The sequence below is a fragment of the Ambystoma mexicanum genome, chromosome 6p, assembly GCF_040938575.1.
Source record: "Ambystoma mexicanum isolate Mex_15411 chromosome 6p, UKY_AmexF1_1, whole genome shotgun sequence".
NCBI classification, from domain to species: Eukaryota; Metazoa; Chordata; class Amphibia; order Caudata; family Ambystomatidae; genus Ambystoma; species Ambystoma mexicanum.
The window spans coordinates 659,303,929-659,326,880 of record NC_090935.1 but is presented as its reverse complement, the minus strand read 5'-3'; the positions used below and the strand labels follow the sequence as shown (position 1 = coordinate 659,326,880).

General features: G+C 48.1%; 1 long non-coding RNA gene across 1 annotated transcript in view; it reads left to right on the top strand.

The window, feature by feature from the left end:
- The window catches only part of LOC138510960 (uncharacterized), a 110,635-nt gene that overhangs the window by 86,757 nt on the left and 926 nt on the right, over nucleotides 1-22,952 (top strand). Inside the window, exon 2 of the long non-coding RNA XR_011280496.1 lies at nucleotides 7,600-7,692. This is a non-coding gene — a long non-coding RNA (uncharacterized lncRNA). The remainder of the gene's footprint in view (nucleotides 1-7,599; nucleotides 7,693-22,952) is intronic.

Sequence of the window (22,952 nt, the reverse complement as noted above, 5' to 3'; positions counted from 1 at the left end):
CTAACTTCCTGTTGCAACAATTTGAACGGGACGTGGGGCGCAATCCATAATAGGACCCCCCAAGCATGTACTGAATATGTGGCCCCTATTGTGGTCCCTTTCCACTTCCTCTTCATCAACTCTAGTTTCTCTAGTAGTTAAGTGGGTTTCCTGTAGCATTACTAGATCTATCTTTTGCCGATGTAAATACATAATAACTTTTTTGCGCTTAATATAAGTGTTTAACCCGCGTACATTCCAGGTCACAATTCTAAGGTCCCCCATTTCAGCTATAGCCTACTCCACCCACCCTCCTCCCCATCCTCCCGCTGTACAGATTTAGTTGTGTTTGTAGACGTCCCATGTTGTGCTCTTGTGTCATCTTTGTTGTTCCCTCCCTCCCCCACACCAAACTCCCCCTACAACTACCCCGCACAACCCCTCCTCTCCAAACTGTTGCCCAGCTCCATCCCTGGATCTCAGACTCCCCCGCATCTCAACCCCCACCCTGTAATCACTGGTGTAGACTAGAGGTCGCAGCAGGTGGATACTATGCTATAATGTCCTACCTAATCTAACCTCTGGGGGGTGAAGTGGTGCTCCATGGTATTGCTTTTGTATACTAGTTTCAGTGCCCCTTTTCCTCTGTAACAGATTGCCTCTTATCTTCCCAGCTTCTCCTGTTTCATCGTTCCTCTCATCATACCAAATAATCTAGCAGAGTCCCATGCACTCCCCCCCCCCCCCCCTCATGTCCCATATTGGAGTGATGCTCTGGTTTACCCTACCGGGCCCTCCTCCATGAGGAGAAACAACAGCTGGTCACTTATCCTTCACCGTCGGCTCCTGATCATCTTCCCCGTCTGGACAGTTCCCGTCCATCCACCTCGCTGCATCTTCCGGGGTCTCAAAGAAAATCGCTTTGCCACCGTGTAGAACTTTAAGTCTTGCCGAATAAAGCAGTCTATATTTCAGGTTGGAGTTTCGCAGTCTCCTCTTGATCGCCACAGGCATTGCTTTTGCACCAAGACTGTATGCCGTGATGGTCGCTGAAGCCCTTGAGATAGTTCTGCCTTTTTTTCAAAAGTACTCCAGTATTTTCTTTCTATTTCTGTATCTCAGGATCTTGGCTATGATTGTTCTTGTATTATCATATTCTCAATGTACTCTGTGGGGTTGGGGTTTTCTTCCCCTTCTGGAAGCCCCACAATTCGGATGTTGTTTCTTCTCGCCCTTCCTTCTGCTTCCTCAGCTCGGTTTTCCACGTTCTCCACTTTCTGTTGTAAGATATATATCTCTTTGCTGTTCTCCTTACTACTGTCCGTGGTGGCCTTCATCTCATTCTCCAGTGTGCCAGTTCGTTCAGCTATAGTTCTAACTTCCTGTCGCAGGAGGTTGACGTCCATACTGACCGCGTCTATCTTGGCCTCCAGGGAAATTTTCAGTTCTTCGAGTTTGGATTCCCATGCGGTTTTCAGTGCGGCAATAGCTTCTAGGATCTGCTGATCACCTCTTGGAGGCTCGCTTTTGCCTGGCGTGATTTGTCCTGACTGGCTTCCCCAAATTGGTTGGGCTTGGTGAAAATATCCAGTGAGGATTGTTTAGTTTTTGTTTTGGTTACCTTGGACGTCATTGTGCTTGTGATCTGCGCCGGTGACCTTACCTTCGTGACCCATGAGTTTGGGTTTTCTTCAGTGGGTTGCTGCTTAGGCGTCCAAGCAAAATGTGCCCCGGTTCGGCTTGCGGCCACTCTGGTTTGTCTTGGTATGTGATTGGTTCACCTTTATATGTCCAGTTGACTTCAGGCCTCAAATCTGTGTGTATCTCGTGTTGCAATCAGAGTGCGGGCCCCAGCGGTACCCCTTCGTGGCCTCTAAGCACTCAGGTTCATTTGGTCTATGCAGGTTGTGACGCTTCCTGGGTTTTGATCACCTCCAGGTCTCGCCCTTTCAGCTGATCAGTACGACCGTCCTTACTCAGCTGGATGCCAGCATTACTGCAGGCCTGGTTTGCAACCATCAACTTCGTATGCTGTCCATGCACACTCAGTGTCTGCACGTCCAGTTGTCTTGTGTTTGCTTGTGGATGGTAGTCTGCTGCAAGGTCTTTTTGTATACCTCTGTGCTTCCCTCTCTTTGGGTACCGTTTCTAGTGGTTTGGCTCTGTTAGATTCTTCCCCATTCTGTCTGTACAGTCACCGTGAGGAGCCCTCGCTTGTGTCTGCCTAAAACGCAGGTCCCCTCCACGCTGGAGCCAGCCTTGGAGGGGGTCATAGACAGGACTTGCCCATCTATGCGTAATTTGCCTTCCCACCTGGCCTTCCGTGTCTCCACACGGCCTCTTTGTCTTTGTATTTAGGGGCTCCTCCGTCCTCCGCTGTGCGCAGCCTTCCCAGCTCCTACCGTACGTGTGTGGCAAGTGACCGTGTTACAGTGTTGCACGTTGCTCTCTTTGTCCTAGCTTCACTCAGATTGAGATCTGCGCCCTTCTCACTGGTTGTTTCTTGTTACAGTATAACGGCTCCACTGTTCCATCTAAGCCGTACCGCTGTTGATACTGTATCGCGTCAAATGCCTCGTTCGTTCCGCTTTCAGCCGGGGTGCACTGCAGCTCTCATCAACATCCAGGTTGCGGGGTCCAGCCTCATACAGTTTTGCTCGAGAACACTGTAGCTGGCCTACATGTTCCAATTCCGCCACAACCAACTTCGTAAGCTTGCAATCTACGTTTGCCACGTCGGGGGTCACAGAATTTGGTTTCTCGTCCGCATCCTTTGTTATGGAGGTCGGGATGTATTTTCCAGGTTCTTTGCTCTTATGCATCTGCCATTTTAGGACGTACTATCCCAGTTTTCCGCGATCTCCTTTTCGTTGCGGGATCAGGCATCCAATTATTCCACAGGTCTCAAACTTTCAGTTATTGCTCACTGCATATTCCCATGCAACCATGGGCATTTTCTATTGTCTCAAGTGTCTCCGTGTGCACTAATATTACGGATCTTTGCTACATCGGTCAGAGCTCCTCCAGGAGCACGTCTGTTCACATGGCTCCTTAGCCACGCCCCTCAATTATACCACTGCTTAGCGAGAAAAATTGCACCACTATAGCTAGAGCGACCATTCTATCTCACCTAGACTACGGAAATGCACTCCTAGCAAGAGCCAGTAAACAAACTTGCATACATTCCAACTGATTCAAAACAACACAATAAGAATAATTAAACAAAAAGCTAGATTGAAACATATCAGTGAAGCCAGACGTGAAATACACTGGCTAAAAATGAAAGAATGCATACAATTCAAATCACTCACCTTGACACACAAGTGCCTGTTCGGTATAGCACCTGCTTACTTGAAATATAAAATCATTGCTTACAAACCCACTTGGACGCTAAGATCAGAAACCCTTGGGCTAATAACAGGTCCGACATACAAAAAGAATATGGCATGGGAAGAGCCTTCCCAAACCGTGCTGCAGCAAATTGGAATAAACTTCCTATCAGCCTTAGGCTTGAGACAAACCACCTTGCCTTTCGAAAGAGGTGAAAAACTTTCCTCTTTAAATAAAATCATTTGACTAACTTCCTAGATTAACATTATGCTGCTGTCCATTCTGTCCCGGCATATGTGTTGTCTCGTGACCTCTGTTTTGTCTTTCTCTACCTGTCCTTGTCTTATTGTATGCGCCCTGACGCCTGCAGGCTTCGGGGGAAATTATAAATGAATAAATAAATAAATGAAATAAATCCATCTTCAGCTGTGCAGACGCCTTCACAGTACGTTCCTAGAACAGCGACTCATCTGCGACTTTCCTAGCCGAACTTCTTGCGCTGCCCTTCTCTTCCTTGATGGCGCGTTTTCTTAGCTGCCAGCTGTGCGAATTAGGTGCTGTTCCTTGAAATGCAAATTGTACGGGACCGTGTAGCCATTGGTAACGTTCTCCTGGTTGTCCAGGCAGCACTTGTTAGCCTTTAGTCCTAGCTGGGTCGAGACTGTCGCCTTTGACTGCTCCTCTGTGGCTACGTGCCATTCTCTGATTTTACAGGGCCGTTTGAGGGCAGCCTTGGGGCCTGCATGCAGCAGGATCATCTTACCCCTGTTGACAGGCAGGTGAGGCACACCTCGCTTGGACATTGGCATGGTGGGGGTGTCCTTGCCTTTATTTATCCCTTCTTGGCTTGTTGTCCCCCCCCTCACACACGGGTTGCGCAGTTGCACTGCGACTTTCCTTTTAAACCCTTTCTTTTCATGCTCCTGCGTGGAGCCCTTTCATTATCTTTGCAGTGGCTGCTGCATGAGAGGGTGCAGAGCCACTTGTTGCCTCTGGTTGTGTTTTATCTTCACTTGGCTCTGAGATGTAGCCTGCATTCCTCACTGCCCAGCGGCCCGGGCACCCGGGGAGCACCGGCATTGAAGGATGACATCTTCCATTTGCTCCGAAACGGAGCTCACTGCTTTTCACCGCCGGATGGCCCGGGTGTTCTGTCAGTGCCCCGGGGGCATGGAAACACTCAGGCTGACCCTGCAGGGTGCAAGAGCTGTCCCATCCCTCCTCCTCCAGGCAGGAGGTCCTTTGGTCTTGCGACTGCTCTATTCCTGAGCCTGGGGAGGAAGGAACGGCCCTCTTGCTGGCAGGGCACTCCACACAATTTTTGCGGCGGGTGCCGCATATCTGGGTGCGGACAGCCCGCACCTCCAAGCCTGCTACTGGAGGGCTGGGGCGGGTCTGACGCTCCACTGACCATGCTCCGCACTAGAGCACAACTTGAATACCTCCTGCAGGATGCTGCGAGCAAGCTCCCACCCTGGTCGCACAAGCGCCCTCCTCACCGAGGGCGGCTGCTAGGGGGGGAAGAAATCACTGGCAGGGCTCCCACTTTATCTTTACCCATCGAGATGGCAGCAGCGTTCCTTTCTTTCTTCCCACTAGGACTGGTAGGAGTGGTGAGCCCAGGCACCACCTCGCTCTACAGCAGGAGATGTGTTTCCTCCTCATTGACGGCGAACACCGTAGGAGCATTGCGGCCGCATAAGGGCTGTGGGCCAACCCTCCCCTGGTCGCACAAGCACCCGCCTTCACAGAGGGCCCTGGCCAGGAAGGGTCCGCCAGCAGGGTCCTATTCACCTCCCTTCTCTCCCCCTCTCCGTGGGAAGGGAAAACAGGCACTCTGGGGGCTGGGCACTCCCCTCCATTGTTCTTTCGCAGCGGATGCTGTTTACTCAAACGTTGAACCCGCGCAGACATCACTGCCTCTTGGATGGGCACTCCCCTCCATCTCGGGCCACCCATCCAGGTGCAGACGGCCGTGCCAGCCCTGCTGTCTCGGTCAAGGGAAAGCACTCCAATTTTGTTCTCCTTCACGTGGACATGGATGCCGCAGGGCTGCCATTGCCACCACGCTCCGATCCCAGCCACAACAAGCACCCTCATGAGTGAGGGCTGCGGCCGGGGTGAAGCATGCCAGGGCTCCCCACACTCTTTCATGCCACAGCAACAGTCGTGCCGCTCCTCCTTTGTCCCTCCTCCACCTTCCCCTTGCTGGAGTACAAAGCAAACAGCCAACTGTGAGGGACAGCACGGGGGCGGCGCATTGCAGGGTTTTGCTCCTCGTTGCCAATGTTGGCGGTGGCCGGCCATTGGCATCTGGCAGGCCCCCCCACAGTGCTACAATCATGAGCACACGACAGGCCCAGTGATCGTTATCATCCGCACTGAATTTGTGCATTACTTACGCGCACACCAGTTTGTCCAAGAACGGTTTAGAGGTCACACCGGATCCGCGAAGAAACAGTGTTTCATGCCAGACAGCCGCTTACTGCATACTTCGACTCATGCGGATGTATATGCGGTCACCATCTTAAGTGGACAAGATTTAGAACTAGACACTTATTCGCCATGGCGTGGACGTGCATGCTTCTACACATGGCCGCCCTCTTTAGTGGGTGTTTCAATGTGACAGACCAGTAACCCCTAATCCAAATACATGGATGAGTCAATATCAGGTGTATAAACAGAGTCTCTTCTTCTTCTTCTTTTTAATTATCGGATGCGTGGGCGGACCCACGCAGGCGCTTCCCCATCCTAAAGGATGATGTGCACCCAACCCACCAATCAATACTTAGCTCACATAAACTCACAACTCCTCCCACTGCCCTGTCTGCCTCACAAAATCCAACAGCACACTGCTCCTCCTCCTGCCTCTCACCCCACACCCAGCGCAGACAACCGAACCCTCATCAATTGTCTCTCCTCAACATGTCTCTCACACCTAAGCAGAAAATGTGCCACAGTCTCGGGCACACCGCACAGTCCCTCGACTGACGCTTCCACACTCGAAACAGACAGTCATTCAGCCCCACATGCCCTATCCTCAACCGATTCAGCATCACCTTCTCCCCCCTCCTCCATTCCAGACTCCTCGCATCCACCTTCACCGACACTTTCCCACAAACACCAAACATCCACCTGCCCTTCACCCCACTCACCCACTTCTCCTGCCACTCATCCATGACCCGTCTCACCACCACAGCCTTCACCTCGCCCACACTCAAAGGCAACCTCACATCAACCGCTCCCCTTCTCATACCCTCACCCGCCGCCAGATCACCAACTCATTACCCAAAATGCCACTGTGACTGGGGACCCACGCCAACTCCAAATCCATTCCCCCACGCACACACCAATCAATCTTCCTCCTGATGTCCAAAATCACATCCTTCCTATCACCATCCCCTGCCACAATCGCCTGCAACCCACTCAATGAATCCGAGAACACCACCACCTTCTCATACCCCAACTCGCACACCCTATCAATCACCAATGCAATCGCCACCAACTCAGCCGTACAAATAGACACATCATTCGTCAGTCGCCCCACTTTATACTCCCCAGTGCTTTCCAGATAATACGCCATACCCACTCTCCCAGACATAGGATCTTTTGAACCATCCATGAACACCTTACATCCTTCCTTCCCTGCCACATATGCCTGACCCAAAGTCTTGATCTCACCCCGCAAACACCGCTTCTTCGACACCACACTCGCCAACTCTAAACAGAGTCTCTTCAATGTCAGTGATCTCTGGGCATGAAGCCCGCATATGCCATCTGGCGATGTGCAATCGATGCCACTCTATAGGAATGTTTAAAACTGTTAAAGCAATGTGGTCGCCATCTAGGGGGTGGGCTCGCAGGCATCTATAAATGACCACCATCTTACAGAAGTAAATTGTTCTATTTACTACACGCCTCACTCGAGAAAATATCAGGTGTCTATGATATTATGTTAAATCAAACCGGACAGTAATGTATGAATTATGAGTATGGACAGCCTGCTGCCTGCGATAATCAATTTACAGGAAGGGTTTTTGGCCATTGGATGATGAAACTCTCAATGGAAAAACAAGATCCACTCCACAGAAATATTTAAACCTTCCCCCTAGTTGTCCGGATTGCTAAAGAAAACATACAATGAAACAACTAAGAAATTGACACACCATTTGACACGGTAATACCCAAGAGCTAATGCGTCGGGTGTACAAAAATATACTTCCATGTATAACCTGTTTTTAAATTAAATGTAAAGAGGGAGGAAAAAGTAAGTTCTCCCTTTCCTTGCAGCGGTGGATTTACTCAGATGCCTAAGCTGTATGCAGATGAAAAGATTTCCCTACATTGCCTCCCACACTTGACAGAAACTACGAATAGTAGCAGGTTAGTGGGGCGACTGTTCTGGTTTGCTTTGCCCTACAATAATAGTTGTCACACGAAACGAAGTGGTATCTTGATTTTGATTTTGTATTTTTAGGCAGAAAAGGCAGTGCACATGGTTCAGTGCAGGTCGCCAAATTCTCTTTAGAACTAACGTTTATTAGCGTCCTGAAGATGGGGGCTGAACACACGATAACATCAAGATTCAATCTGTTTTTTGTACCCTCAGAAACACGACTGAGTGTTAACGTATCATGAAAAATAGAGACTGATTCATGATTAAAAATCACCAGTGTTACTAACCTCGCTCTTGGCTGAATGCAGGAAAAATGTACATGGGTCTACTTCACTAACTGCAGTGGTGAAGTGTATGTATGTATGCTTTACATGATGCATTGTATTTAAGGGATTCTTTATGAAAACGCTGTTTGTCTTAAGTGGCCCTTAATATGCCTTCTAGGTTTGTTTTAGTCAACTGTCCATGTGTCTTTAGCACACGTGGTTTTGTGTCTTTTTATATGACTGTGTATATGTATTAAAATATGCTTTTTTTGATACCTGAATTGTTGTGGACAGATTTGGCGAGGTGAAAGGCGGGAAGATAGTGGTGTAACCCTTCTTTTTTTACACAATTGTCTCCTCAAACACCCTAGTCCCAAAAAAAGAGGAAAAACGCTGTGCTCATATTTTTTTAAAAGCTTTATTATATTTTGTGCATAATAGAAAAAACAGTGGTATTTATGATAATATGTGGGTCAGGTGACCCCATTACTCCTTCCATATGTTTATCAACTGAATCATGCTCACATTCTACAAAACATTGTGACACGTTCCTTACAACCAGTGTTACCGAGAGGCGTAGACAGGGTAGGGCCTGAGCTGGCAAGGCCCACCCCCAATCTGTAAATGCCCACTCTGCAGCATGGTGTGGGCATTTACAGATGTTAATGTCACTGCGGCAGCCCAACTACATTAGTTTCAGTCCCCACTTGTTAGACAATCTTGGCTACGCCTCTAGTGTTACCTTGCTTATTGTTTCTATCATGACTTATATTTTTATATGAGTGAGTGTTCAGGAGTGGTGTGCCGCCAAACATCTCTGCCTTAATGAATGCCATTAAGACTGAGATTCTCCTCATCAGCACACCTGCTCCCTCCTTTCATGTCACTCTCTGGCCGGCCTCTCTTGGCCCTCTTCCTGCTTCCATCAGTGAGGCTAAAAACCTTGGGGTCATCTTCAGCTCCACACTTTCCTTCTCTCCTCACATCTCTGACGTCTCTAAGAAGTCACACTACCAGCTGCACCTTCTTCCCTTCCTCGCCTTCACCCAGAAGCTCACGGTCTCCAGAGCTCTGGTTCTCTCTTGGCTGGACTACTGCAACAGGCACTTTCTAAATCTGCCTGCCTCTACTCTCCGCCCTCTGCAACTCATCCAAAACAGGACTGCTAGACTTGTCCTTGGCCTCAAGCCCAGGGATCGTATCTCTCCAGGACTGAAATCTATGTGCTGGCTCCCAGTGGCCGCGAGGATTAAGTTCAAAACCCTCTGCATTGTCCACAAGGCCTTCTGGGGTCTGGGACCTCAACATCTTCAACTCTCTTCCTAAATATCTTCCTTCTCGAGCTCTTCGCTCATCGGCCTCCAACTCCCTCAGGGTTAGTCGCTTCTCCAAGCAGCGAGTTGGTGGTACATCTCTTTCTCCTGCTGGGGCCAGGGTCGGACTGGGACAAGAAATAGGCCCGGACACCCCAAAAAAAAAGGCCCACCCCTCGCCTCAAAAAGTGGCCCACCCCTCACCTCAAAAAAAGTGGCCCTCAAACGATCATCCGTGATTCGCGTCAGTTCACGACTTTACAGAAAATGCTACTTATGGAGGGTTCATGTGTCTGTTGCATGTTATGTTTTGTGTAAACGCTTGAGAAAGTGATAAGGCAGATGAAGACTGCACGGCTGGGTACCAGCTGCTCCCGATGCCTCCTTTCTGAACTGATAAGAGAGGGGGGTGCTTTGAAACACAATTTACTTGATGTATAAGCACCTTACAAATGCACGATACATAAAATGAAATAAATAGGCCAAATAGGCCTCTGGTGCCAGCCAGTGCCATGCCCAGTCACAGCTCACCTTCACTATGCCATGACCTGCCTGGCAGAGTCCCTTTGCCACATTCAGGAGTTTCTGGGCAGGATGTCACCCACCACCTCGCTCTACATTGACCCTTCCTCCATTCCCTCACCTCATTCAGCCGCATCCCCTCCCAGCTACCCCCACAATAAGCTCCCACCACAGGTCACGCGTCCACGAAAGTGAAAGAAGTAACCCTTTGCCCCTCTTTCCTGAGATCACATTTCTTTCTGAGGAGCCTCACAGCTTGGAAATCTGCACTACGGTGATGCACTATAAAGGGATCCAAAGGGTGAAAGGACTATTCAAAGCTGTGACATATGGGAGAAGCTTACGAATTTGATGTGTGATTCAATGTCGTGAGATGGTGACACCTATGCGGAATTGCATAATGAGACAGATAAGACATGGGTAAGTAAATGAAGTAATGATGTTAGTGCGTCCGAAAAGCAAGCTAGCACACTGTGTGGCCCTACCTTGATGATCTCACTGACCACCAGAAGAAAACATAGAGAACGAAAAAGAAACACCAGCGCGAGAGACATACAACAGAGCACAGAACAAGACATGGAAGAGAAAAGGAAGCAAAGAAAGTGGGCAACAATAGAAATAGGAAAAACGAAATAATGAACCTAGTCTAAATACAAAAAAACAATCATACATCTAAATCATCATCAGCATCATTACAAAAAATGTGTTGTTCACGAAACGTGTAAAAAACGATAGCAGACAATAAACGTCTTGGTAATAACAAAAGAACACCAGAAGTGAAGGGCAATGCAATGTAGGGCCTGCCATCCTGGTCAAATAATATTAGCAGGGGCGGCCAGTCGGGCACCTGGGGTGGGGGTGAACAACCACAGGCCTGGGGCCAGCCACACACCACCGCCGGCCCACTGAGGGAGTCACACTCTGGGAGGGTGGACTCGTGGACGGCTGACGGGCTGTCTGTCAGCAGGTGAGACTAGGTACTGTTTCATAGGGGGCCAGATCCTGGTGGTGGTCCACCACCGGTCCCGACTCCCTTCATGCCAGGCAGCAAGATGTGATGGCAGCAACGTGACTGCAGACGTTGAAGGGCAGATGACGGCTGCATGGCTGGGTACCAGGCACCAGTTGCTCCCGATGCTTCTTTTCTGAACTGATAAGAGGAGAGCTTAAACACAATGTACTTGATGTATTAGCACCTTGAGGGGACATGCTACTCCCTGGAGGTCAAAGGGGATGAGCTCTAATAGTGCCAATGTGATCCCAACTTATAGTTTAATTCCAATGTTACCCTGTCAGGAGGAAGTGACGCATGCTGGCACTCGAGATGCCAAGTCCAGGTCTGCATTGGCATGTAGCTTTGGGGAAAACCAGTGAAACAAAAAACGGAGAGATAACACAGTTAGGGATGCAGGCCGTCTGTCTAGTCCGAGTGAAACAGACACCTGCATTTTTAAAAGTTGACTGTGCCCTTTTATACAAAGTAAAGTTGGTAGACTTTACTTAATGTGGTTTAATTGCCTATCCCATTTAACAACTGTAGGAAAGTATTAAATGTCACATGGTCTGTAACGTGTTGCTTATGGAAGTCATGATGAGCCCAGGCTATGTGTGACTCGCTTTAAATATAATACAGTGCATTGAACACCCCATTCCACTGCTGTATCCACGGGAGCAAGTGTAATCACTTCATCCAGTCCTGGTGCTTACTTGAGGTCATTTTGCGGTTGCCAATCAATATCCACTAATAATCCCATACATAAGGCAAGTTACTTTACACAGTTTGGACAATGCACGATAAGGCAGTTTTGAACTCCTATCTGTACTGTACGATTGAGAATGCACCTATTTCTGTACTCCAGTCTAGCATGCATCTCTTTCTATGTGTGCACACAAATGCACGATACGTAAAATGAAATAAATAAATAGGCCAAATAGACCTCTGGTGCCGTGCCAGCCAGTGCCATGCCCGTGCCCAGTCACAGCAGGGCGACACGATACACACATCACCGCCGGCCCACTGAGGGACTCGCGTTCAGGGAGGGAGGACTCGTGGGCGGCTGACGGGCTGGCTGTCAGTAGGTGAAAGGAGGAGAAGAACTGCCAGGCCAGTGCAGTCAGTGCCTGGACTTTATTCTTACCTTACGGGCCGGCTCCTAGCTGCAGAGTCTCTCTCTGTCTCCTCTTGGATGTTGTCTGCTGGGCTGGCTGCTGCTAGCTGCCGCGGGGGCTGGCAGACCTGGGCTGAGCACTGCTGAGCCACCGAGAGAGGTGGTGGCGCAGGTACGAGGTGCCAGGCCAGGGCGGCAGTCACCAGCAGACAGTGTACAGTGCTGCCTGCCTGCTAGTACCACCAGTGCTGCAGACTGAGTTGGCAGTGCCACTGCAAGCCGGTCCCTGGCAAGCAGCCGGATCAGCAAGAACTTCGGACCGGGTGCTGCCTGCAGCCGGTGTGGAGTAACGGTCCACTGTCTCGGTCTGCTGGCTGGCCTCTGCTGTGCTGCACGCAGCCCGTGGTGGTGTCGTGTTGTGGCTGGCTGACTGGCAAAAATCATCATGCAGGGCAGGGAGGAGAGGCTCAACTAATATCCTTTCTCTCCAGGGAGAGAGGGTCACATGTCACACGTCCAATGGCGGCACAGAGTCTGTGCCGGATCAGCCTCATCCCCAGCCCCAGGCACAAGTTGCTTTCAACTTTGCAAAGTGCAACAAATTCGTTGTTGTTACTTCCTGCAAAGTTGAAAGCAACTTGTTATGAGACTGCACTTGGTTGGTGCCCCTGTGCCCCCAGTGCCGGGCCCAGGTCAGCCCAGCCCCAGGCCAGCGGCTCTGCAGGCAGGAGGCGAGCAAGCCAGCCAGCCTGAGGCTGAGCCTGGCTGCAGTAGGTGTTGTAGTTGTAGCCGAATTAGCATTTCAGAGGAGCCGGGGCGGGCCCGAGCGGCGACTAGCACTGCACGCCGCGGCTCCCCCTGGAGTGGCTGCACCATGTCAGAGGCCCTACCCCAGGGTCCAGGCTACTTGATCAGGCATTAATAATATGCATGCATCATAATTATGATGCATGCAAATCACCAAAGCAAGGTAACAACTTGTTTGTTGTTACCTTGCTTTGATGAATAATTATGCGCACAGCCCCAGCCCCTCCTGCAGAGTGCCAGTTTCCATCACTGGCGCTGCCTGCTGCTAGCAAGGCGAGCTGCTGGCGTGGCCACTGTCGGCAGCAGCCAAGCCAATCCATAATTGTACAAACACTGCAGGCAACAAATAAAAAAAATGTTTCAAATGGAAATGGCCCAGCTTGGCCTGCGCCCACAGCACTGTACAGCACACTGTGACTGTGTGTCACTGGCTGGCTGCTGCAGCGCTGTGCCGGCAGCGAGTCAAATGTAATAATAAACAAACATTTTATTTATTTTTTTAAAGCTGGCCCTGGGGTGGCTTCATAAAAAACCAGCCCATGGTGTCGCGGCCTGCAGCATTTATCAAAGGAAGGTAACACTTAGGTGTTACCTTTCTCTGCCTCTGCGGCGGGCTGGCGGCGGCGGGGCTGCAATTGCAAAGGATCTGTAAGATACTTACTTACAGATCCTTTGCAACTTGCGTCCGTCCGTCCGGCGGCGGCGAGGGGGAAGCCCTGGGGGCCGGTTCCTGAAGTGTGAAGGCACAGACTTGAAGCCCATGACTGAGCCGGAGACCGGCCCAGCGTGGGCTTCAGGAACCGGCCCCCAGGTCTCCTCCATGATTTTGTATCGGCCACGGGCCGATTGGCCGACGGCTCAGTCCAGCCCTGGCTGGGGCCTCCCTCTGGAACAGCCTCCCAGCCTCTCTGAAACTTGAGGAGAACCATCTCTGGTTCCAGAAGCACCTCAAGACCTTCCTCTTTGCTTTTGCTTTCTCTCCTCCTCTCCCCTGCTGATCTCCTGGCTGAAATTGAAATTGCACTGGTTACCTGGCTACCCTCTGATCTCGGGCCCAGGTCCCCTCCCCGCCAGTTGCAGACCTGCACTGCCTGCCTTGGCAACCCTTGCACTCAGGGACTGTTTCTGTATCCCTACAGCCCCTTCTAGCACATGACACCTGATGGCGGCACTAACCCTTGCACTTGCCACCAGCTGGCCGTACTTTAATTTATTGTCTTTATTTATTTACTGTTATACTATGTACTGCACTGCCCACTCCCCTTTCCACTGCACTTTTCCCCCTCCCCCCTCTCCTGCACTTGCACAATCTCAATGGCACCTGGCCTAGTAGGATCGCTGTCTCTATCTTCCCTTTGTTTCCCATCCCTTGCCTCGTCGCGCCTTGAAACACTTGTTTAGAGGCACGTTATAAATGCCATATCATATAATATAAAGGGTTAACTTCTTCCCGATATTTGAAGTGTTATAGTCCAAAAAGAAAAGCTGTATTAGTTTTATCCACATTGTCCTTATGCCAAACAATTCTCATCTTAGCTGTATTAACCCGGAGGGCAGAAGGGCACAATCCATAAGTCGCTATGCCCCAGTCCCCTCCAAATTTCAGCTCTACAACCTTATGATAGCTACAAACAGTGCTTATTAGACTAAATGCAGTTGCAAGACTAAATGCAGTTGAAAGATCCAGCAAAGGTTTTGAGAGCAAGATATGATCCAATATGGTAGAATGATCACCCCTAAACCATGTAGTGTGATCTGCGGTGTTACTCAAGAGATCTCTAGCATTGTAAAGGCCACAGTCATCAAAGAAATGTCCCCATAGTTCACCATGTACCATTTTCAAGGTTGTGCCAGCAAAAGATTTGGCACCCCTGATTTGGGGATCCAATGCGAATCCTGATTCTCCACCAGTAACCCCTTCTCCACTCTCTTGCCATGGTATTTCCACATTAAAATCTCCTGCCACCATAATCATAAGTTCCGGGCATATTTCATGACAGTCTTCTAATATACGCCCCAACAGGACCAAAGATTCTTTCAGGTCAATCTTAAGTCATGGCCACTTGCCCAGGATCACAGGTGGAGGGAGCAAGGGGCTCCATGGTTCACGCACATCCCTTTGGGACGTTTATACACCGGGGGCCCGGTTGAACTCAGTCCTGGCACCTTTGGTGCCAGGCTCATGGATAAACATAAGCAAGACTCTTTTATTATGGGCAGAAGTGCTTTCACGAACTTTCCACTTGTGTGCAATCGGTCCGGGTGTGGCTTTCTATCTTAACCTGCATGTGCAACTTCAAGGAGTGGCAGGGTGTGGCAAGCAGAACTGAGCTAGTGGGCGTGGCCTTAAGAGCACAGCTATAAAAGCCAGCCCAACCCCAAGGCGCACGCTTTGCATTAATCTGCATTCACGTGCAGCGTAACGCTCACCGCCGCCTGGGTTAAGTAGCACTTACCTTGGCAATCCAGTCCTCTGTCCATACGCTTACCTCCTGGAGTCAGCTTTCACCTGTATTCTTCGCCGCTGAGCCTGGCGTCCATTCTTTATCTTCCGGATCGCAGGACTTGAGCTCTGGGCACGTCATCTTCTTCATCTCATGCACGCAGAACTTCAGCTCTCGGCACCGCAGCACGACATCTTCTTCATCTTCCGACACGCAGAACTTCAACTCTGGGCTCTGCAGCACAACATCATCTTCTTCCACGAAGGAGGACCCTGAAAATGGAAAAAAGGCAAGGTTAGACATAGGAACCTGCAGCTTAAGGGCGCACTTGCAAAATTCTTCGCGCTTGTCCTTAACAGCTCACTTACCTGCTGCCGGATCGCCGCGGGATCCTCCGCTCCTCATCTGGAGCCACCTCAGGCTCTGTTGCTATGCTGGACCGCAATCGCACCTAGTTGGGAGAAAGATAAACATTGTTACAGGGCTGACAACAGGCTGTGAACAAAACCATACCAATACTTCAAGACAAACAGAAAACAGAAAGACACTTACCAGAAAGGTGTGGAATCGTCGCAGCTGGACTGGACACCACATATAAAGGACCAGTGAAGGAACTTGGTCCTCATTCTACATGCGCCCCTGCCAAAAGTAGCAGGACGGAGAGTTCATCATTAATAATCTACAGGTGAGCCTTAATGGGACGATGCACGCTCACCATGCTATGGGAGAAAGGGTTTGAGAGGGAATTCACTTGCAGGGCAGCAAACTTACGTCCTCTCATATCTACGCAGGATCAGGGTTCCAATTCATTGCAGCAGCCCACAGCCTATTTGTAGCGGGAGAAAGCAGATCGAGGGGTTCTACTTCCTGGGAGGGCTGCAACCATGCCCCAACGCCCCTGCAGAGACCAGGTGAGCGTAACAGACTCCAGTAGATGTTTACCACCAAAATATTGAATAGACCCAGGTGATTTCTGTTTTTAACTATAGCAATAATAACAAGCACCACTGAGATATCCGAAAGATCTTTAAGACAATTGGCCCCATGTCCACTTGGATTGCGGTCAGGAGTCCCCCTGAGGGTCTACCTCGTAGTCCATTAGTAGCCAAAACTATGAAGCCATCGAAAACATAGGGCACTGTTAACCAGGTCTCTTGTAAACAAATAATAGAGCTTGTCATTAGCCCTGAGCAGATATCAGGGTAATTCTTTAAAAACCAATGGCCCCTGGTGTTCCAACACACCAGGGACAATTTACCAGATGTGTTAACTATTGGGTTTTAATCCCTGAAGTTGAGAGAGAGAATCACGTAGTCTCAGGGTAAGCCACCTCAGACGGGATTCTTTCAAATCACCCCCTTCGATAGTCCTACCCTCTGTGCCCTTTATATCATTCAGATTCCTTTGCCTTGGTTCATCCAATGGAATCCCTATACCCGGGTCTGGGGCACCCCTACTGACACTCTGAAGTTCGTAACCGAATCTATGGAACCACTCGGCCTCCTGAAGAACAGCCTCATATATTGTACGTGAATAGAAGGCTATCCGTACAAAGTCATATCGTTTAGGATGCACACAATCTACAAGTTATCTCCAGAGGAGATTAATGAGAGGCTCGGGATTTCATTAAAGAGGGCCAGGATTCTCCAGCGATTTGAGGACTGACCTCCATAGGAAAACAGATAGTGCAGCACAATACTAGGATTCTCTAGGTAGCGAGTGGGTCTCAATGGTTTCTTCCCCTAATGCAAGAATTGGGGAATTCCTCAGGTATAGTATTAGTAAGTTGTAAATCAGTTTGATAATAGGTGGCCTATCCTCGTGGCCACCCACTGTCAGTATTTCAGTCCCCGTGGTGTTTTGGGTTATGACCTTTCCGGTTATAGTCTGTGAGTTGAGTACCTCAACATGTTCATCCAACAGTGTTACAGTCCCTCTGATATTTGGGTTATGGCTTTCCCATGTGGGGGCTGTGGATTGGGTACCTCAGGATGTTCATCTAGGATTATTTTCATGACTTTCCTTATAATCTGTTCCATCACTGTATCCCCCCTCTTTGATCTCTAACTCATGTTTATCCCTACAACGCATAAACTGCTTACTCAATCCCTCCATCACACCCTCATTCTTTTCAACTGAAAGAACAGGAGCTGTTAGATATTTCTCCCAGCCCAGGACCATTCGACTGTACACACTCTCTATCACCCACGACGTGTGGGTAGACGGCAGGACAAGATCTGCTGCAATCTACCATTTTCACAGGGTGAGAGATCTTATTAGCTTCCATTTCTGCTGCTCTTCTTACCTCAGTCATAGTACCCGGGGTTAGACTACCATATGATACTACTTGAAACTCATTGGAATCTTTTGTATTTTTAATACCTAACATTATCCTTGTACCTTCTGTGTTTCCCCTCATCAATGATGGGTTTCTTGGGAAAAAAATTAGAAATTTAGTAAACTACACTTTGCATGATTATCCATCTGGGGTAAAGAGAAAGCCTCATTTGGTTTCCCTCTAGGCATCTTAAGTAACCCCTTATTTTTCAAATTTTCTGTGATGTCTCTGCAGCCAGGGTACACCCATCCCCCTTGCACATAGTCTAATTTTCCTCATCCATGGCAAAATTGGCCCCATGTGTGAAATTGCAGTATCTTCTATAATGAAGTTTCGCCAATTGTTCTTAGTGCTCTTATTTGTGCCTTTCCCTTGCTTCAGCTTGTTTTTATTAGTTTTTTATTGTTGTTTTGCACCTCTTTTTTTTATAACGGGGGAACATTCCCCCCCCCCCCCCCGTTACACCCATTCCGGAACTCTTTTTGTGTCGGATCATCTAGGGTTTTGGTCAATTCCCCTGTCGCTTGTGTCGGATGATCTAGGATTTTGGCAATTCCCCTGGCACTTGTGAGGGTATTATTTGCGGTAGTGCATTGTTATCAACAGAAACCACCCCCCCAGAATCATACTTTTGATCTGTATTCATTCGAGTTGAGTAATTTATAACTTTTCCACATGCATACTCTTTTGCAGCTCAACAGCTGTAATTAAGCTCTTAATCAATATTGTGTGCAGCCGAAGTTCAGGTAAAATGTTACTATGTGTTGTTTCATCTGTCCCCTCCTCCCATTTGTTACTCCATGTCTCATTCTGTACCGGGGTTATTTCCCATTCGGCCTCTTTGCCCAAAGGGTATTGTGACAATGTAAGTAGGGAGCTGTCAGCAGTGCACAAATGCGGTGATGCATCTAATGGTGGTAACCCAATCTCATGTGCATTATTATTTCCCTGCATAGGGGACTCAGCAGATTTTGAATTGTTGCCCTCCCCAGTTTCAATTAACAGTATAGATTCTTTTCCCTCTCCCTCTGCCTCTTTAAGGTTCATCATCGCAATATCCAAAGGGGACGGCAGAGAAGGGGGGAGGGGTAATGGGATAGCCATTCTCATTGTTCCTCGCACAGGGGTAAAAACGAGCGGGGCAGACAAAATATAATCATAAGCACGCACCCCTGCCACCGTTTCCCTTCTAGTCACTGGACCGGTCCTGTTGTATGTGTATTTAGTGTGTTTAACGTTCTTCATAACAGAACCAAAAGTATTACTGCCAGATTTGCCCAAAACACACAGCGGGCTGCAGGCGGGCCGCTATGATCCAATACGAGCTTTCTCTTACACTTGCAGAGAAATCACGCAGTCGTGGCGAGAGTATCTTCTACCATACAGCTCCCAAGCAGACCCCGAATACAATTATTGTTCAAAGAATAAACTTAATATGTCATCTCATCATTACATGTATTATTAACAAAGTACGTCTTCAGCAACAATACTACTCCACTTATGAAATCCAGAATCGGTTCCAAGCTTTAGGGAAGAAATCTCTGGTTTAGTGTTGGCGCCATCTATACCCATTAGATAAAAAATTACTAGTTACCCTTACCCGCTGCCCTGCCAAACAGCCAAAGACGTTCGTAAACTTCCGTTGCACGTGCCCGGATGTAATGTAATGTAGAGGCTGGAGTCCGGTGGGCGGCCCAAAGGGCGGGACTGCAGGCGGGGTTACAAACAAAGAAGAAGCAAGGTTTAGAATGGAAACCAAACTTAAGGCACCAAGCCAACAAAGTGCTTGGCACAAGTCACAAGTCCCAAAGTCAGACTCTATAGAGGACTCTATATTTACTTGAAAAAAAGCAAAACATGAGGCTGTGTACCATCACTACTGCAAAGTGCAGAGGCCAAAGTATACCAGAATAGTGTCCTGCATGATTTGGAGGCTTTAGAAAGAAACATGAAGGACAAAACTACGTTTACCAATATGAGTAAAAAAGAAAATCAAGCAATGAGGGATCTACTTGCCAACAATAAAATTGTGATTCGCAAAGCGAACAAAGGGGAGAGCATCTTTGGAAATGCTAGAAGAGAAACGACAAGATCACATAGTGGGGGTTACATTTATGCTGTGGTGCACAGAGATGAGCCTTGTAGAAAGTTATTTCCACTTCAATGGTGAGTTTTACCAACAGATCCATGGGTACCATGGTCATGAAGTCAGGGGCATAGGCATGCAGGGGTCGCATGCACAGGAGACCTTGGTGGACACTGGCCTGGTGCCAGGCTCATGAACAAAAGTAAACAAGAACATCCATTTAACACCAAAAAGCTTTCATTATGGACATAGCACTTCAGATGCATTAACCTTGAACATTCCATCCATTAAGCAGGATGCATTAACCTTGAACATTCCATCCATTAAGCAGCCCCAAGTGTATTCTTGGGTGTGGCTGCTAATGGATTGCCTTTGCACGTGCTCACTCTCTAGGAGTGGCAGGGTGTGGCTAGTAAATCGGCCCTAATGGGCGTGCCCATGATCTCCGCTATATAAGCTGCCCCGATCCTCAAGACAGACGCTTTGCATTATTCTGCACTTGCAAGCAGCCTAACGCTCACCATCACCTGAGGTTAGACTTACCTTTGAAGATCCTGCTTCCTGGACATCCTGCTTCCTGCCAGCATACTTAAAAACTGGGGGAAGCTGTTCTTACCTGTACATCTCTTTGGCGAACCAAGTATTCATCTTTACACTTTCCGGAATGTCGAAATCTTCATCTTGGCACTGCAGCACGACATGCTCCATCGTCGACAGCAGTGCCTGCAAGGAAAAACAGAAGACAAGGTTAGATATCGAAAAAACAGTGAGTTTAAGGTTGCGCTTTGCCATACTTCGTGCTTTTCCTTAAACCATCACTTACCTGCTGTGGAACATTGCGGTAGCATAAATCGTCCATCTGGCCGCCTCTCGAATTTCACAGCTGCGTTGAGGCCGCATTTCCATCTAAAGGAAGAAAACAGAAAAGAGACATTATTGTGGGCATAAATAGGAGCAACATATAAAGACATTAAACAGAACGAACAGCATCACAAGAGCTCAAGAAAGACTTACCAATTATAAGGAGAAGCATAGTCGCAGCTGGACTGGACTAATCCTTATCAGGGATCAGTGAAGGAACTAGATCCCATTCAACGCGCCCCTGCCAGAAGTAGCAGGACGGAGAGCTTATCTTCCATAATTCACAGGAGCAGTATCAGCATGCACCACCGTTCACAGCTTTTCTACTGAGGGAGAGGCCTGAAGAGGGTGATTCAAGTTCAGGGAGGGCTGCAACTGTGCCCCAATGCCTCCGTAGAGACCAGGTGAGCATAACAATGGGACCACTATGGGGGCCACATTGGCACCCAGTGTGGCAAACCTATATATGGAGGCTTTCGAACAAAGCAAAATAATGCACACAACCAATCCATATGCCAAACATATACGAATTTGGAGACGTTACATCGACAATATTTTTGTCATATGGCATGGAACTGCGACGGAACTACAAGCATTTTGCCTGTGGATAAACAATCAAGAAAGATTTTTGAAATTCACTTCAAACTCTAGCACGGAAGCCCTAAATGTTTTGGACATGACAATCTCAGCCGATGCAGGCTCCAAGACCATCTTCGTGAAACCATGCAATAAACCCACCAACAGGAATTCAATACTGCATTACAACAGCTTCCATCCAAAACACATGAGGGACAACCTTCCGGTGGGTCACTTTTTAAGACTCAAAAGAAACAGCACAAAAAGGTCTGACTTTTCCATCGAAGCTGGTAAAATGGAAAAGCGATTATATCAAAGAGGTTACCCAAATAAGATCACTGGCAAAGCATTGAAAAGAACCAAGAATAACCACAGAGAGGCCTTATTGGATTATAAGGATCGGTCATCAACAACTGAGAAAGAGCATAAACTTGTTAGTCAACACATGTAGTCCTAACTCCAATGCAATCAAAACAATTATCCTGAAAAACTGGTCAATTTTGGAAAAGGGTACCCTACCTGTACCACGACCCATTGTAGCTTTTAGACGAAGCAAAAACCTAAATGACCAACTCACCTGAAATGACATCAGTATTAAACCACAAAAACAGACAACGCTGACACAACAATGGGGGTTGCCAGAAGTTGTGGGACACTATCCTTGTGGCCAGTGCACTTACTGCTGTTTCACCTTTAAAAGCACTGAGATTGACATAGGAGTGCGCTCCCCATGGAAAAGAAAACGCCATACGAACTGCAACTCTTCCATGGTTGTGTATGTTGTATGGTGTCGCTGTAACAAGATTTACATTGGCAAAACCGATAGAAAAATTAAAGTGAGAATTGGCGAACATAAAAGCTGCCTAAAGAACTGCATAGCCAATGCACCAATGGTCGACCATTGGATAGAGAAAGTACACTCTCTCAAAGATTTCAAATGGTCCATCATCTATAAACTTAATCCAAGTATGGATTCAAATAGAGACAAAAGTACCCTGCTACGGAAAGAACAACAAATAATTTTCTTAAACAAAAGTGCATTGTATGGCCTCAATGAGAACATTGATTGGCTTATCTAAACTGGATGTGCTAGTGTTAATTCACTAGCTATTGGAGTCACTTACAACGACATGAGGTCTTTACCGAGCTCTGGGACAACACAGTAAACAACTGACATTGGCCGCAATTTGTGTTCACATCATGGTAATTGACCAATTATCAGCAGTGACAATCATGTCAACACAATAGCAAACCCATTAACAATTGAGAGACGCAGTCCAATGTTAGCCCTATCCATTTTTCGGTGATGAAACAAGCAATATCAGTTTCCAGCGAGCATTAATCTAAGGAGGAGCTCAATATAAATAACACTAGAGAACATTCATAAACCTATAATACAAACTCACTGCTCAGCTGTTACCAATCGGGACCACACAGCACATGACAACTTAATACTCCGCCCTACACAGGGCACGTATAAAAACAGACGGCATGATCACGTGAATCCACACATCAGACGGCCATCAGATCAGATGAGCAGCCTGAGATCCGGGACTCTACGCCGCACGGGTAAGCTGGATATGCTATCGGGATGCAAACACATTTTTGGAGGCACGCAATACCTAGCTACACAGTGTTCTTATATGTCAATTTTATTTGATACAGCAAGCACTGAATGCAGTATTCTTTTGAATCCCTTGCGAAAATGAGTGGACTGCCCGGGATAAACTGCTGACGTGCCATTTCAAATGCAAGGTTTTCTGCTTACACTTTACACAGGTATTACCGTGTGACATCTCCCACTGGAGTCCAGGACCAGCATCAGTGCGAGCACATTGAATAACCTTCTCCACTTGGTGATGCGCTTTTCCTGATTTAATCAATCATCTCAGGTATTCTTACAAGATATGACCGTGACGTTGACAG